Genomic DNA, 14668 nt, shown 5'->3' on the forward strand with positions numbered 1-14668 from the left:
TTAATTGATGATTAGGGAAGACATGTATAATGTGCTATGAGGAAATTATAAATGTTTTTTTTAGAAGCTGTGTTATGGGTCATTTGGATAGTAAGGGATTAAATGGATTTCTTTTTAAATTAACCTGAATTTTTGCATTTGGTGACCGATGAATAATCTTGCAAGAAAATGTAATAGTTAAATTTTTATCCTCCAGATTCCTAATGTACAAGTTTGTTTCACAAAGTGACTTTCAGTCAGGTTGAAAAATTTCCTTATGCTTAAAATTTTTATTTTTGGTTCTGTTTGCTCAAATATGTTGTTTCTTACACACAAACTTGCATGCATATGTGCACATAATGATATGCCCACAGAAGAATATTCACAGGAGCATGTATGTCACATTTCTTTTTGCCTGTTTTGTCTTTTGTGGTAAATTAGTACAAGTTTCCTTTACAGACTTGCTCCAAAGTCTGTTGGATTTTTTGGATGAAATTCTGTATTGATTGATGATTGTATTGCAAAGCTTATGGAGTTTTGCAGAGGGTAGAGAATTTCTGAGATATTTTTTTTAGATGTACACCTAGTACTCTTTCTTTCTTCCCTCTTTCTTCTTCTTCTTCTTCTCCTTTCTCTCATTTTTAAAAGCTAAATTGTTATATCATGTATCTAAACCACTTCCATACTGACAGTGAGATTAGAATGAGATTTTATTGGTCACTCTTCTGTGATTTGGTTGCCGTGATTTGATGCGATGGGATTTAAGGGGCCTGAAGAGAGCAAGGACTGTCGTCGTCTTTCCTTGTGTGTTGCGGCTGCGGAAGAGTACTCCAGAATGCATACAACTGCCGGCAGGAAGGCAGGAGAGATAATGCTTCTTTTATCATTGTTTTTGTGGCTGTTGTTATCTAGAGCATCATTACTTCGGATTGTTCTTTGTATTTATTTGATTTTATTCTTTTAATGTGATAAAAAGAGGAGTGACAATAGTAATATTACCAGGGATTTAGGACTTTTTTATTTATGGAATAGCATTTGTCTGTGGCTAATGCAACATTGTTTCTCAATTCTTAATATTTTATGCTTTTTGGTGCCTGTTTTACATTTTAGGTTTTGTAAAAGGATTTCTCTTTAGTGATATTCCGTGCTAGAAATTGCATCGGCTTAATTGTTATTTATTATTGATTTATCGTGAATTTCAGTTTGTATTTTCAATTATTTGATAATTTCAGTTAACTTATTATCTTATTATGGTTTCTCACAAATATTTATTTATCATTTTCAATGAACTTATTCTATTATTCAGTCACTTCATTTAACTTATTATCTTTGCTCATCGTTTCTTTTGCTGAAGGTTAAAAGGTCTTATGATATTCAGGCAGTCATTAGGAAAAAGAAAAAAAATGGATTCCTTTAACTTTAGCGAGCGAATGGCAAAAGGAGATTTTATGGCTGTTAACTTACCAAAGGAAAGTAAAGATTCCCAATAAGACCCTTTACTTAAAAATTTCCATGCTTATGGTACTGAAAACTGTCGCTTTTCCTGTCTTTTGTGTACTTATACTAAATGAACAATGGTATTTGTGTGTGTTTTGTGCTTCCATTAGGATCTTACAGGAATGGGGCAAGACTAGACAATAGATACAATGATGCACAATGAGATTATTTTGATAGTAAACAATCCTTATCTATCTTTTGATAACTATAGAACTTTTCATCGCAGTGCTTTATTCTTGATTTTTTTTCACAAATTTGCAAAAGAATTTAAAATGTAAAGATATTAACTTTAAGTTATTTATATTCTCATCTTATGAATTACAGTTCATATAGACAGAATACACATATTTTAGTTTCCTGTAGTTATAAAGAATAAAACTGTAGTAATATTTTTTTTTTTTCTCTCAGTATTTGACTCTTAAAAAATACGAAAGGATAACTGCATAGTTTGGTCCATTACCTATAAAGTTTTAGCATTATTTGCACATTTAAATATTAGTCATGAAGCACTATAAACAAATCAAGTGGAGTATTATGCTTGATTAAATCTTGCTTACTCTAACAGGTTTCCTTGCTAGAAGGTCTGATACTTAATGTGCATGACTTTTTAATACATCAGTACGATTGAGTTTCCATTCTTCCCAGCATAGATGTATTCCAAGCTTATTCCCTTCCAGGTGGGCTAAAAGTAGTTGTGCAACACCCTCAGGCAATCCGATTTTTCGATAATTACAAAAACATAATGAAGTGAATTAATTTATTACTGGTGTGTGGGTTGGCAACTGGAAGAGGGAGTTACCATATGATATTTTGGGGTCACATATGATATTACAAGACCCATCTGTGAGGAGTTAATGGGCAGTAGATATTATCCATTTATTCTACTGAAACTCCTATAAGCAGATGAGATAGAGAATATTACCTCCCTTGATAGGGTCTTACCTTGTTCATGGATAATATCTTTGCATTCATGCTTATTGAAGTTCATTTGTTTTTTGCATCACAGTTTCTTGAATTAAAAACCACTGCTGGGGTAGGACACTGATTTATGACTGCCTCTCATTTTCATTTATAATTGATATGATGTTTATTTTTAATCGCCCCTTTTATCTCTGAAAATATATACTATTTCCTCAGTATATGTATATGATTCTTTTCTCACACACAATATGACATATAACTCTTCTCACTTGACTAATATTGCATTCCAAGATTATGTGCACCTATCTCAACTCATTTAACATTCCATAGATAATATTTCTAATTTGTTTGGAGTTTATGTATCTCCGTTTGGCTTGTCTTGCAGTCGCAATGTATCTTGACTCAATACTTTTGTTAAATTTATGGTCATGAAAAATGGCAGTTTTAAATATAATCAAGGGGGAAGCATAATAGAGTGCAGAGTGATTTTTTAGATGGTAGACAAGGTGCAGAAATGAAGAAATTCATGTTTCTGTTTCTGTATAAAGTTTTATAAGGTTCTTCTTTCCAGCATAGTTTATGAAGCCTATGACTGGTTTGATTGTGCTGATTGTGCACAATGCATGCTTGTAATTTTTCATATTGCCTGGATAGTGATGTATACTATGTACAGGATAGGCTTCCTTCTTTTACTTATGAATCTGTAAAATTCGATAGTTATACTATTGATTTTCATCCTACACACATATAGACACATAAGCACACTCACAGACACAAGCACACCAACCCACCACACACACACATACATACCCAGATACCCACATATTCACATGAACATGCACACATACTCACATGAACATGCACACATACTCACATGAACATGCACACATACTCACATGAACATGCACACATACTCACATGAACATGCACACATACTCACATGAACATGCACACACACACACACACACACACACACACACACACACACACACACACACACACACACACACACACACACACACACACACGTAGTTATGACTGCTTCCTTGGAGAACCAGTTACCCAGATCTCCTAACATCCCCCCCCGCCCCCTAAATTTATGTGATTGATGCATTTTGGAAGTGCATGTCCTTGCCTCATATACACTAATTTATGGGCAGTAAAATTTAGGATGTGCTTGGGTAGAACATGGCCAATAAGTTTGTCTCAGTGGAACGGCAAACCCAGTATACTCAGAGTATAAGTTGACACCTGTTGCTTGTCACTAATTTTGTCTAGTACCTGTATTATTACAACTGTTGTTTGATTGTTGTGTATGCCTTACTACCCAGATACATCACTGGTTATGATTCAGCCTTTTGAAGGTGGTAGCACGGGCAGAAAACTGAGGGAAAAGGTTAAAGTGTTATCGATGTAAAGCCACTATATATATACATATTATTTCTCTGTTATGATTATAATTGTTCAAGTTTCAAGAAGTCTGAGGCAGTTAGTGTTGTGGCTACTAACCTTTGATATTTGAAAGCAGATTAAGCCTCACTTGTAGCCTTGCCGTTTTGACAATCTTTGGTGTTTGTCATATTCCTGTTTACTCAGGATGTACTCATTAAGGTACTTTTGCAGATTATGATATATATCTGATATATATTGCATTATACTCCAAGATATAGCAACAGATTGGAGAACATAAGAGCGGCGTTATTGTTGTACGAGATGCATAGTACTTCCAGCAAAAACCGATGCTATACATGTTATACCCTTTTATTTTAAAGGGTTTATGATGAGGAATTCCACTTGCATTTAAATGTATTTCTTTTAAAAGAGACCCTCCTATTCAGATCTTATAATCACAAGAAGGACAGGAAAATATATACCTTCAAAATAGTAGCCCACAACAGGACTTTATTCATAGAGAAAGAAACAAAGGGGCTGCAAAATGTTTCTTGTTATCCATATTGTACTTAATGTAACTAATGGTAATGCAAACTGTAAATGCTGGAGGAAAAATAGCTTGGAAAGATATACACTGATATAAAAAAAGGACATATTTATACTAGCTTTCAACTAATGTAAGTGCCTTAAACATACAAGCCTGAGGCATTTTAAAATGGGAAACTTGAAAGATTTTGTGTTTTCACTATACAGATAAGCAAATGTCTGTAAGAAGGAACTGTTATTTATGAACCAGTAACACTAAGAGATTATATGACTCATTGTAATTTTATTGTAATAAGAAATTATTACATTTCTTAATGTAGGAAAGGTTTAAGTGAAAATGAATAGCTTCACAATACCAGAGATGAATTTAACCATTTTCGAATATATCTTTGTCAGAAATGCATGTGTTTCTGACAATATTTCTGACGAAGATATATTCGAAACTGATTAAATACATTTCTTGTATTGTCAAGATATTCATTCTCATCCATACCTTTTCTACATTTGTGAACAAAAATGTGGTTCATCAAGATCACTTAATTGTGTTACATGTTGTAGTGAACTTTCTGAGGTTGATCATTTATTGTGTAGTTTTCTGTAAACATTTTTTTTTCTCTCTCTCTCTCTCTCTCTCTCTCTCTCTCTCTCTCTCTCTCTCTCTCTCTCTCTCTCTCTCTCTCTCTCTCTCTCTCTCCTCTTCTCTCTCTCTCTCTCCTCTTTCTCTCTCTCTCTCTCCTCTTTCTCTCTCTCTCTCTCCTCTTTCTCTCTCTCTCTCTCCTCTTTCTCTCTCTCTCTCTCTCTCTCTCTCTCCTCTTCTCTCTCTCTCTCTCCTCTTTCTCTCTCTCTCTCTCTCTTTCTCTCTCTCTCTCTCCTCTTTCTCTCTCTCTCTCTCCTCTTTCTCTCTCTCTCTCCTCTTTCTCTCTCTCTCTCTCCTCTTCTCTCTCTTCTCTCTCTCTCTCTCTCTCTCTCTCTCTCTCTCTCTCTCTCTCTCTCTCTCTCTCTCTCTCTCTCTCTCTCTCTCTCTCTCTCTCTCTCCCTCCCCCTCTCCCTCTCTCTCCCTCTCTCTCCCTCTCTCTCCCTCTCCACCCTTCTCCCCCCTCTCCCTCTTTCTCCCCCCCTCTCCCTCTTTCTCCCCCCCCTCTCCCTCTTTCTCCCCCCCTCTCCCCCCCTCTCCCTCTCCCTCCCCCCCCTCTCCCTCTCCCCCTCCCCCCCCCCTCTCCCTCTCCCTCTCCCCCTCCCCCCCCCCTCTCCCTCTCCCTTTATCTCCTCCCCTCTCTCTCTCTCTCTCTCTCTCTCTCTCTCTCTCTCTCTCTCTCTCTCTCTCTCTCTCTCTCTCTCTCTCTCTCTCTCGTCATGATTGAACGAGAATGGTTTAAAGATTTCATATAATTTATTTTCAACCTCAAGGTTTTTTTTACTACTCCCTGGTATTGTCTACCTATGTATATTGTAAAAAGAATCATAAGCATCATTAAATGTAAAGGTGTTTCTGATTGTTGTGATTGTGTTTCAGAAATTAATTTGTAATGTATTCAAATTGAATACAGATTAATGAAAATCATTTCAAAGTTGCAACTTACAGTATTTTTTTCTTCATATAATTGTTACTTAAAGTTATTCATTAGCTCTTCATACATTAGCAGAAAGAGACTAATTTGGTCTACAGGTAGAAATAGCCTTGTCTTGCATTCTGTGACAATTTATAATGATTAATGAAACTTATTCTACAACTTAAACATCAGGAAAGCTATTCACTATTCCATGGTTTATATATATTTTTTTTTTGTCTATGATGAGTAAATCAGCTTAATAAGGCTTTTTATACTTAATTGTGAAATCGTAAATAACACTTTCACTTTAGAAAAATAAAAAGGAAAAAAAAATAGAATAAAGACAATAATTATGGTCATAAATTTGGATACTGGTATGGAACTTTGATTTCATTGCTTTTAATTTAGTTGCTTTTAACCCTAAAGTACAGGAAATGTGATTCTTGGATAGGAGCACACATTGCACAAACCAGCAAAAGTCATTCTGAAGATTTAACGTTTAAATTAATCTCATTACGAGTATCCAGATTAAACCAAATTAAAATGAATTAATTGCGTATTAAAGTAGACCAAACAATTATTCATCCTGTTCTATGTGCACACAAAACTCTGACTTTACTGGATGGAAAGAAGTCATACAAAATGAACATACAGATACATTTATTATATATATCTAAGTGCAAATGTATGCTTGGTAGATTAGTCCTTCCCATTGTGGTTGTGAGATAATTCATTTTGAAATTACTTCCTTAGTTATGTACTGGTAAAATTATTTGTGCGTGATGATGTGATGACGTAAATCTTGTGACTGTTTTTATCAGTGTTTGAGGAGCATATATATATATATATATATATATATATATATATATATATATATATATATATATATATATATATATATATATATATGTATTCCTGAGGGTTATTCTAAGATTTCAGTCAGTGTACTAATTACTGCCTGGTCTATTTTTAGGGGTATATTAGACTGGATAACTCAAATGCTTATTATTATGTATTCCTCTAGTGTTTGGTAAAGATGTTACACAATTCTTTTTCTTTTTCTTTTTCATCTTCTTCTTCTTCTTCTTCTTCTTCTTCTTCTTCTTCTGCTTCTTCATTTACCAGATTTTTCAAATTAAATACAGAACCTTGGTTATTATATTTTCTATGCTTATGTTGAAGATAAGGTGTATAATTGTTAAATTCTGTGAAAAAGAAAAAGATGAAGTAAAAAATGGGTATTTTATAGTTAGGCTGCAAGGCCTTTTTCTAAATATGCATTCCTGATGACCCAAAAGTTCTTTATATCCAGTTTATTGGGTACTGGCTTTGTAAATATTGAAGTAGAAGTACTTTGTTGATAATTTATTGAAGAACTTATTCAAATTTTGGTCATGAGATAGTTGTCAGATGTGAAATGTAATCTTTTTCTAACTGAATATAAGATGAACTTCCTGACTACTGGTGCTATTGCACAAAAAAGCATGCATGTACTTTGGAAGTCAGGTAAGAACAGCAGGGGTGATTATGAATGGTTCTGCTGATGCCTTTCTTCAGAGCAGAAATATGAGGTGTTACATCTTCCTAAGACATTTAAAATGTGTCTGTATTATATATGTATCTATATTGTATTGAAGATGTTATGTAACAGAGGGATGAATGGATTAGCATATATCATAAAATTATGTTGTGGATAACCCATGACTTCCTCTGGAGAACCACTCTTCTTTGACAAGAACACTTACAAACCTTTCAAGAACCAAAGGCAAACATGATGTTGAAATACACTGCATAAAAATTTGATGTACCAAATTAACCAAAAAGGTCCCCAAAATGCTGCAAAAGTATGATAAAATCTCTAGTGTGTATACTAGTGTGTATATTAGTGCAAGATATTAGAAAAATGCATCATGATTAAGTAGCATGTAGAGTGTAAAGTATTCATCCCTTTGGTGAATGTAATGGGACACTTGGTACTTTTAAAATGAAAACACCTCAGGTTAATATTTTGCAGCTTATAGGATGCATTATTCACTATATAGCATTTTCTTGTCCATGAGAGTAGAAATCAAGTGCATCTGTAGATAATGTACTAGGAAATGTAGTTGAATAGCACCTTCTTTTATCTATATGAAGTTAAAATGTCCAAATGGAATTAGTATTTGGTCTAGGAGTTAGTAAAACCAGCCGATAAAGGTAAGCTGATGGAGAGTTTCATAGCTTCCCTTTATTTCTGTTAACTCTAAATCATAATATTCTCAAGAGCAGCATAAGCATACCCACTATTCTCAAAATTCTTAGGAAAAGCACAGGCATACTTACTATTTTCTTTGATATTCACACCTGCATGCATTAGCCAATCATTACTATGGGTTAAGCATGCAATTTATTTTATATATGTACAAACACTATTTATGCTGGTTTAGAGGCACATTTGTGATGGTTTTCATAATTATAGTACAACAAATTGTACATGCAAATGATTATCATTCAAATAAACATGAACGTAAAATTTCCAGTAGATTAAGATTTAATGGTCAATTTGTATTGGGAGAAATTGGAATATAATCGAAAAAATCCTGTAATAAAATTTTCTGTTTTTTATGCAGTCTAAAGTGCATAAAAAAAAGTTTTTTTTTTTGCATGTAGAAAAAGTGAAAATTTGGAATTTCTAAGAATTAAATATTTGAAATTTCTGAATTGAAAAAATATATGTACATGTGGTGTATGTATTTGATTAATAGTGAAAGCCTATAACCATCTTTTTTTTATGGATGTGATTCTTACTATCAGTTATACGTATGAGGATTTATTGTAACAATGGTTATAGGTAATCTTTGTTGAAGATGGTTTTACAATTCACTATTGTAATTTTGTTTGTGAAGTCTGTGATGTATGATGTACTTTTCATGTACAGTGATAAAAAAGTGAGAATTTAATCATGTTCTTTATTAGATATTTTTCCTTCAGTATCATACAACAAAAAACTATGACACAGAAACACAGATGATCAGTATTACATAGATATTATATAGAAAAATACATCTAACGACTGACAGACAGAGGCTGTGATAGAAACAGGGACTGCGAGAGAGAGAGAGAGAGACAGACAGACAGACAGACAGACAGACAGACAGACAGACAGACAGACAGACAGACAGACAGACAGACAGACAGACAGACAGACAGACAGACAGACAGACAGATACTAGATAGACAGAAACATACATCTAAAGAGTAACATACAAAGACTGAGACTGAGATAGGGACAGAGTCAGAGACTGCGAGCGAACGAGAGAGAGAGAGAGAGAGAGAGAGAGAGAGAGAGAGAGAGAGAGAGAGAGAGAGAGAGAGAGAGAGAGAGAGAGAGAGAGAGAGAGAGAGAAGAGAGAGAGAGAGATAGAAAGAGAGAGAGAGAGAGAGAGAGAGAGAGAGAGAGAGAGAGAGAGAGAGAGAGAGAGAGAGAGAGAGAGAGAGAGAGAGAGAGAGAGAGAGAGAGAGAGAGAGAGAGAGAGAGAGAGAGAGAGAGAGAGAGAGAGAGAGAGAGAGAGAGAGAGAGAGAGAGAGAGAGAGAGAGAGAGAGAGAGAGAGAGAGAGAGAGAGAGAGAGAGAAAACAGCGTCAGCGATGGCTCTGAGGCCGACTTCGACAACTACGCATTCCCAAACAAGGTCCAAACAGACCAAATTAGTATGATTTGTTCACTACTGTCTTCCGCGCAGCTCAGGCATGAGGGTGGGATTAGTGGGCGAGATAACGGTCTGTCAGGATTTTATACACTTCACTGTTTCAATAGCGAGCGAGAAAAAGTGACTAATGTGTTCACTATTGTAAGAATATCGTCACTCATTTGACTTCAAGGACAATCTAAAGATAGTTACTCGAGTTATTTTTGATTTGTCGAGAATGATGCCGTGGGCAGACCTGAACCTCTTGCCTGCAATAGGTCCATATACTTACATCGACTTTAACCCGTAATGCTCGTGAGAACCTGCCCGGGTTACTTTGGGGGTCGACATGGCCCGACCTTACTTATTGTCGCCAAGGTCTCGTATTCTGCACTGGGCGACGACCAACCGTTGTCGACACATTTTGTAGGATCTTGGGGGGACGATCATTCATGGCAAGCATCGTTTATTTAGGAAGGACGTCCCTTTCCAGTTCGATTTCTTCGTGACGGAGTTTCTGCCGAGCTCCTCAAGTGAGATTTTGACTTCGGCGTTGATCATCTCCATCGTAATACACGACTTTGCGGAAATCATTACCCAAGAAGTTTTACCGAATTTGGCTATTAGTTCGTATGTTTATTTTTCACTTTTTGTAAACATGGTTTGATGGTTTGATGTGTTTTACTTTCTCCCTCGTCTAAGTAGACGATTACGTTTCTCCACAGTAAGTGTACCGACACCTTTGTGGATGAATTGCCAACCTATTTTGCGTTCTTCACTGGTTAATGGATTCCCTCTGGCCCATTCCGATATTGTAGGATAGATCTGATCTGTAAATATTATACTGTTGGCAACGACAGCCCCCCCCCCCCCTCCTCTCTCAGATAACCCCTAGTTAAAGCTGAGGCCAGCGATTTATAGTTCCTGCAGCGGGAAATCTCGTCGGAATACGTTCTGTCTCGTCGGCAAGAGTCTGTGAAAGCCTGTAATCGCTTCCAAGTCGTGACCTGCAAGTGATATGAGGTAAAAGCCCGCAGGTATCTCGTCTAGGACTAGGGTAGGGATGATTACCTTTCCATGAATAGACTTGAAGCATGTCGAGGTGTCGTCGACGTAGCATACGAGCGAGACGGCTTGACAAGACAAAGCCTAAGGCCAGTCTGCAGAGTATAGCATATTTTTGTTCCAAAGCTCCAGCACACCGGCAGTTTAGCCTCAATAAGGCAAGTTCCGATTACAGCAGGGACACAACACGGCATTAAATGCTGCATTGCTCATATTATATAGCCATTATATGACCTATATGGGAGAATCGCATTGCATACTAATATAGCAATTACATCACCTACCAAACATATTGACACAGAATCACTTATCCTTATTTGTTGTTAAAGGTCGACTATCACATCACAAATTTACAATGCCATGGCAACATGTTAATTCACACAGGTCGTATCAAACTCTCCAGGACTTGTATAGTGTCTGTATTCGAATGACACAGACGAATTGAACGAAAAAGTCAAAGAATGCTCCTTCGCATTAGTGAAATGACGGTCCAAAGCAACTTCGCCGGTGCACACAAGAATGCCCACTGAGCGTTTTGTCTTTGCACACCGGAGATCTCGTCGAAAAGTGCCATACTTTGCAGACCGGGCACAAGGTAGTCCGTGACTTCAGCGTCAAGACCTTAATGACCGGCTGCAAAGTCTAATCAGGCTACTCTCAAATGGTACAAGGAGTGGGGACCGTTTTTCGAAATTATGTGGAGACGCCAACTACTTCTCCAAGGTACTCCACGAAAAAAGATGACTTCGCTGCAAGGTCTGTTGAGACCAGAAGAAAAGGGAAAAAAAAACAATTATTGTCCGACTGTTGTGTTCATGGGCTTCCTGTCTGTCCTGCAGGGTACTTTGTGAAACAACTCGGATGTTGGAGTCCACTACTATTTTTGAGTCAAGCCATGCCCTCCATCAAACAGTATGAGCCACTCATACCCAGCCTGCTGTGGGCTGACCACTAGTGACCGGTCAGAGTAAACCATCGCCACTCGCCCCTATCATCTGACCTGATTCCTGGCACATCTAGACACTCGACCCAGCTTGGACGAAGCCTCCTCTACCCCCAGGGAGCCTTTCCTAGCCTCCCTCTTCGGGCTAACTCCTCTCCGAGTGGCTAGCTACCCGACAGGACCTTCGCTCAAGCATCGGATCTCTATAACCTCAATACTACCACTTCTTCAGTACACAAAAGCCGTAACCCGTGTATTCACAACCGGTTATGACTTTTTACCCTAAATCTGCAATAATATATAGGTTCTGGCAGATTGTTATCATTGTCATTATGACGACGATACAAACCAGTGGTAGAAGCAGTAGTGGTAGTATTAATAGCAGAAGTAGTAGTAATAGCAGAAACAGCAAAAGGTTGTGTGATGCAATAATAAACTCACAATACAGAAATCCAAGGGACCAGATTCAGCCCTTGCCAAGATAAAGTGAATATATAGATGTAACAACATACTTAAAAAAAAAAGAAAAAAAGACGATGACGTTTCTCCATCAGACAGTGGAATTCGTCATGTCTGCGAATGATAAACTATCTGCTTGCTCTTTCTCTCTTCCTTTGCTGCTTACCATACGATTCGTTACACCCTCTCGCGTTCTCTGTTCTAATTCAGTATGTGTATATTTATATATATATATATATGTATGTATGTAGAGAGAGATGTAAATACTATTTCGGAGGAGGAGGATAAGGATAGTAATAATGATAATAGCAAAGATAATAATGATAATAATAAAGATAATGACAATGATGATAATGATAATATAGATAATGATGATAATGATAATATAGATAATGATGATAATGACAGTAATTATGATAATAAGGATAATATTAATGACAATTTCAGTCCTTTATTTTGTCTATAAATATATGAAAATATTAACATTAAATTTGCACATGCTAATGTTCATTTGCAGTATGTGTGTGTGTGTGTGTGTGTGTGTGTGTGTGTGTGTGTGTGTGTGTGTGTGTGTGATTGGGTGTGGGTACATGTGTGTATGTGTGTCTGTGATTGGGTGTGTGTGCGTGTGTGTATGTGTGTGTGTGTGTGTGTGTGTGTGTGTGTGTGTGTGTGTGTGATTGGGTGTGGGTGCGTGTGTGTATGTGTGTATGTGTGTATGTGTGTGTGTGTGTGTGTGTGTGTGTGTGTGTGTGTGTGTGTGTGTGTGTGTGTGTGTGTTTGTGTGTGTGATATTGCATCTGCTAATGATAACGATAATAGTAATAATGATAATGATAATGATAATAACGATAATAATAATAATGATAAAAGTAATGATAAAGATAGTGATGGAAATAATAATAATGGTAATGATAGTAGTAGTAATACTAATGATAGTTGTGATAAGAATGGTAATGATAACAGCACTACTAATAATAATTATTATGATAATAGCAATAATAATAATGATAACGATGGTAGTAATAATAATGATAATAATAATAATTATTATTATTATTATCATTGTTATTATTATTATTATCATCATTATTATTATTGTTGTTGCTGTTATCATTATTATAATTATTATTGTTATTATTACTTGTCATTATTTTTATTATTATCATTATCACTATTATTATTGTCATTATCATTATTATTACTACTGTTATAAAGATTATTATTATTATTATTATTATTATTATTATTATTATTATTATTATTATTATCATTATTATCATCATAATTATTATTACTATTATTATCATTATTATTATAATAATTGTTGCTATTATTATTATCATCATAATCAATATCAGTATCATAATCAAGATTGTTATCATTATTATTATTATTATTATTATTATTATTATTATTATTATTATTATTATTATTATTGTCGTTACTGTTACTATTGTTATTGTTATAATTACTATTATTATTATTATTATTATTATTATTATTATTATTATTATTATTTTTACTATTATCATCATCATCATTAATATTAGCATTGTTATCATTATTACCGTTATTATCATATTGAACATTGTAATAATGATAATGATAATAATAGTGATGGTGATAATAATAATGATAATAATATTAGTAATGATAATAATAATAATAAAAATGATAATAATGATGATAATAATAATAACGTTAATTATAATGATAATGATGATGATTATAATGGTAATGATAATAATAATAATAGTAATAATAGCAATAACAATAATGATAATAATAATAATAATAATAATAATAATAATAATGATAATAATAATAGTAGTAGTAGTAGTAATAATAATGATAATAATGATAATAATAATTATTATTATTATTATAACAATGATAATGAAAATAATAATAATAGTATTGATAATCATGATAATAGTAATATTAATAATGATGACAATAATAGAAATGATAGTAATGATAATGATAATAATGTTAATGATAATAATAATAATAGAAATGATAGTAATAATTTTCGTAATGCTATTATTAATAATAACGATAATAGTAATTATCATTATTATTATAATAATCATGTTAATAATAATTATAACTATAATAATGCTAATTATAATAATAACAGCAATAATGATAATGATAATAATAGTAATATCAATAATAATGAAAGTAATGATTATGATAACGATAGTAATAATAACGATAACAACTGTAAGTTTAATAATGATAATGATGATAATGATAATGATGATGATAATAATAATCATGATAATAACAGTGATAATGATAATTTATTGGTTGTAATAGAGTAGTAATGATAATAATGATAATAACAATAATAATAATAATGATAATAATGATAATAATATTTATAATAAGAACAACAACAACTATACACTCCACCAGTGTATGTAAGACAAAGATATTTGGAATGAAGTTCAGGGAGAGAGCAAAAAATTCTACATAAATAATAATAATAATAATAATAATAATAATAATAATAATAATAATAATAATAATAATAATAATAATAATAATAATAATAATAATAACAATAACAATAATAATAATAAGGCAGCACAACACGCAAGGCGATCTTCACGTGTGTCACATGACGTCAGATCAGCTGTT

At 34.0% G+C, this 14668-nt stretch overlaps 1 protein-coding gene across 1 annotated transcript in view; it reads left to right on the forward strand.

The window, feature by feature from the left end:
• LOC125037376 (growth hormone-regulated TBC protein 1-A-like) overlaps positions 1 to 3257 on the forward strand; it is a 9718-nt gene extending 6461 nt beyond the window's left edge. The window contains exon 7 of the mRNA XM_047630484.1: positions 1 to 3257. This exon is cut by the window's left edge and continues 850 nt beyond it. The gene's annotated coding sequence lies outside the window, so the exon portion shown is untranslated.
• The last annotated feature ends 11411 nt before the right edge of the window (positions 3258 to 14668 follow it).

This window comes from Penaeus chinensis, chromosome 23 (assembly GCF_019202785.1).
Source record: "Penaeus chinensis breed Huanghai No. 1 chromosome 23, ASM1920278v2, whole genome shotgun sequence".
NCBI classification, from domain to species: Eukaryota; Metazoa; Arthropoda; class Malacostraca; order Decapoda; family Penaeidae; genus Penaeus; species Penaeus chinensis.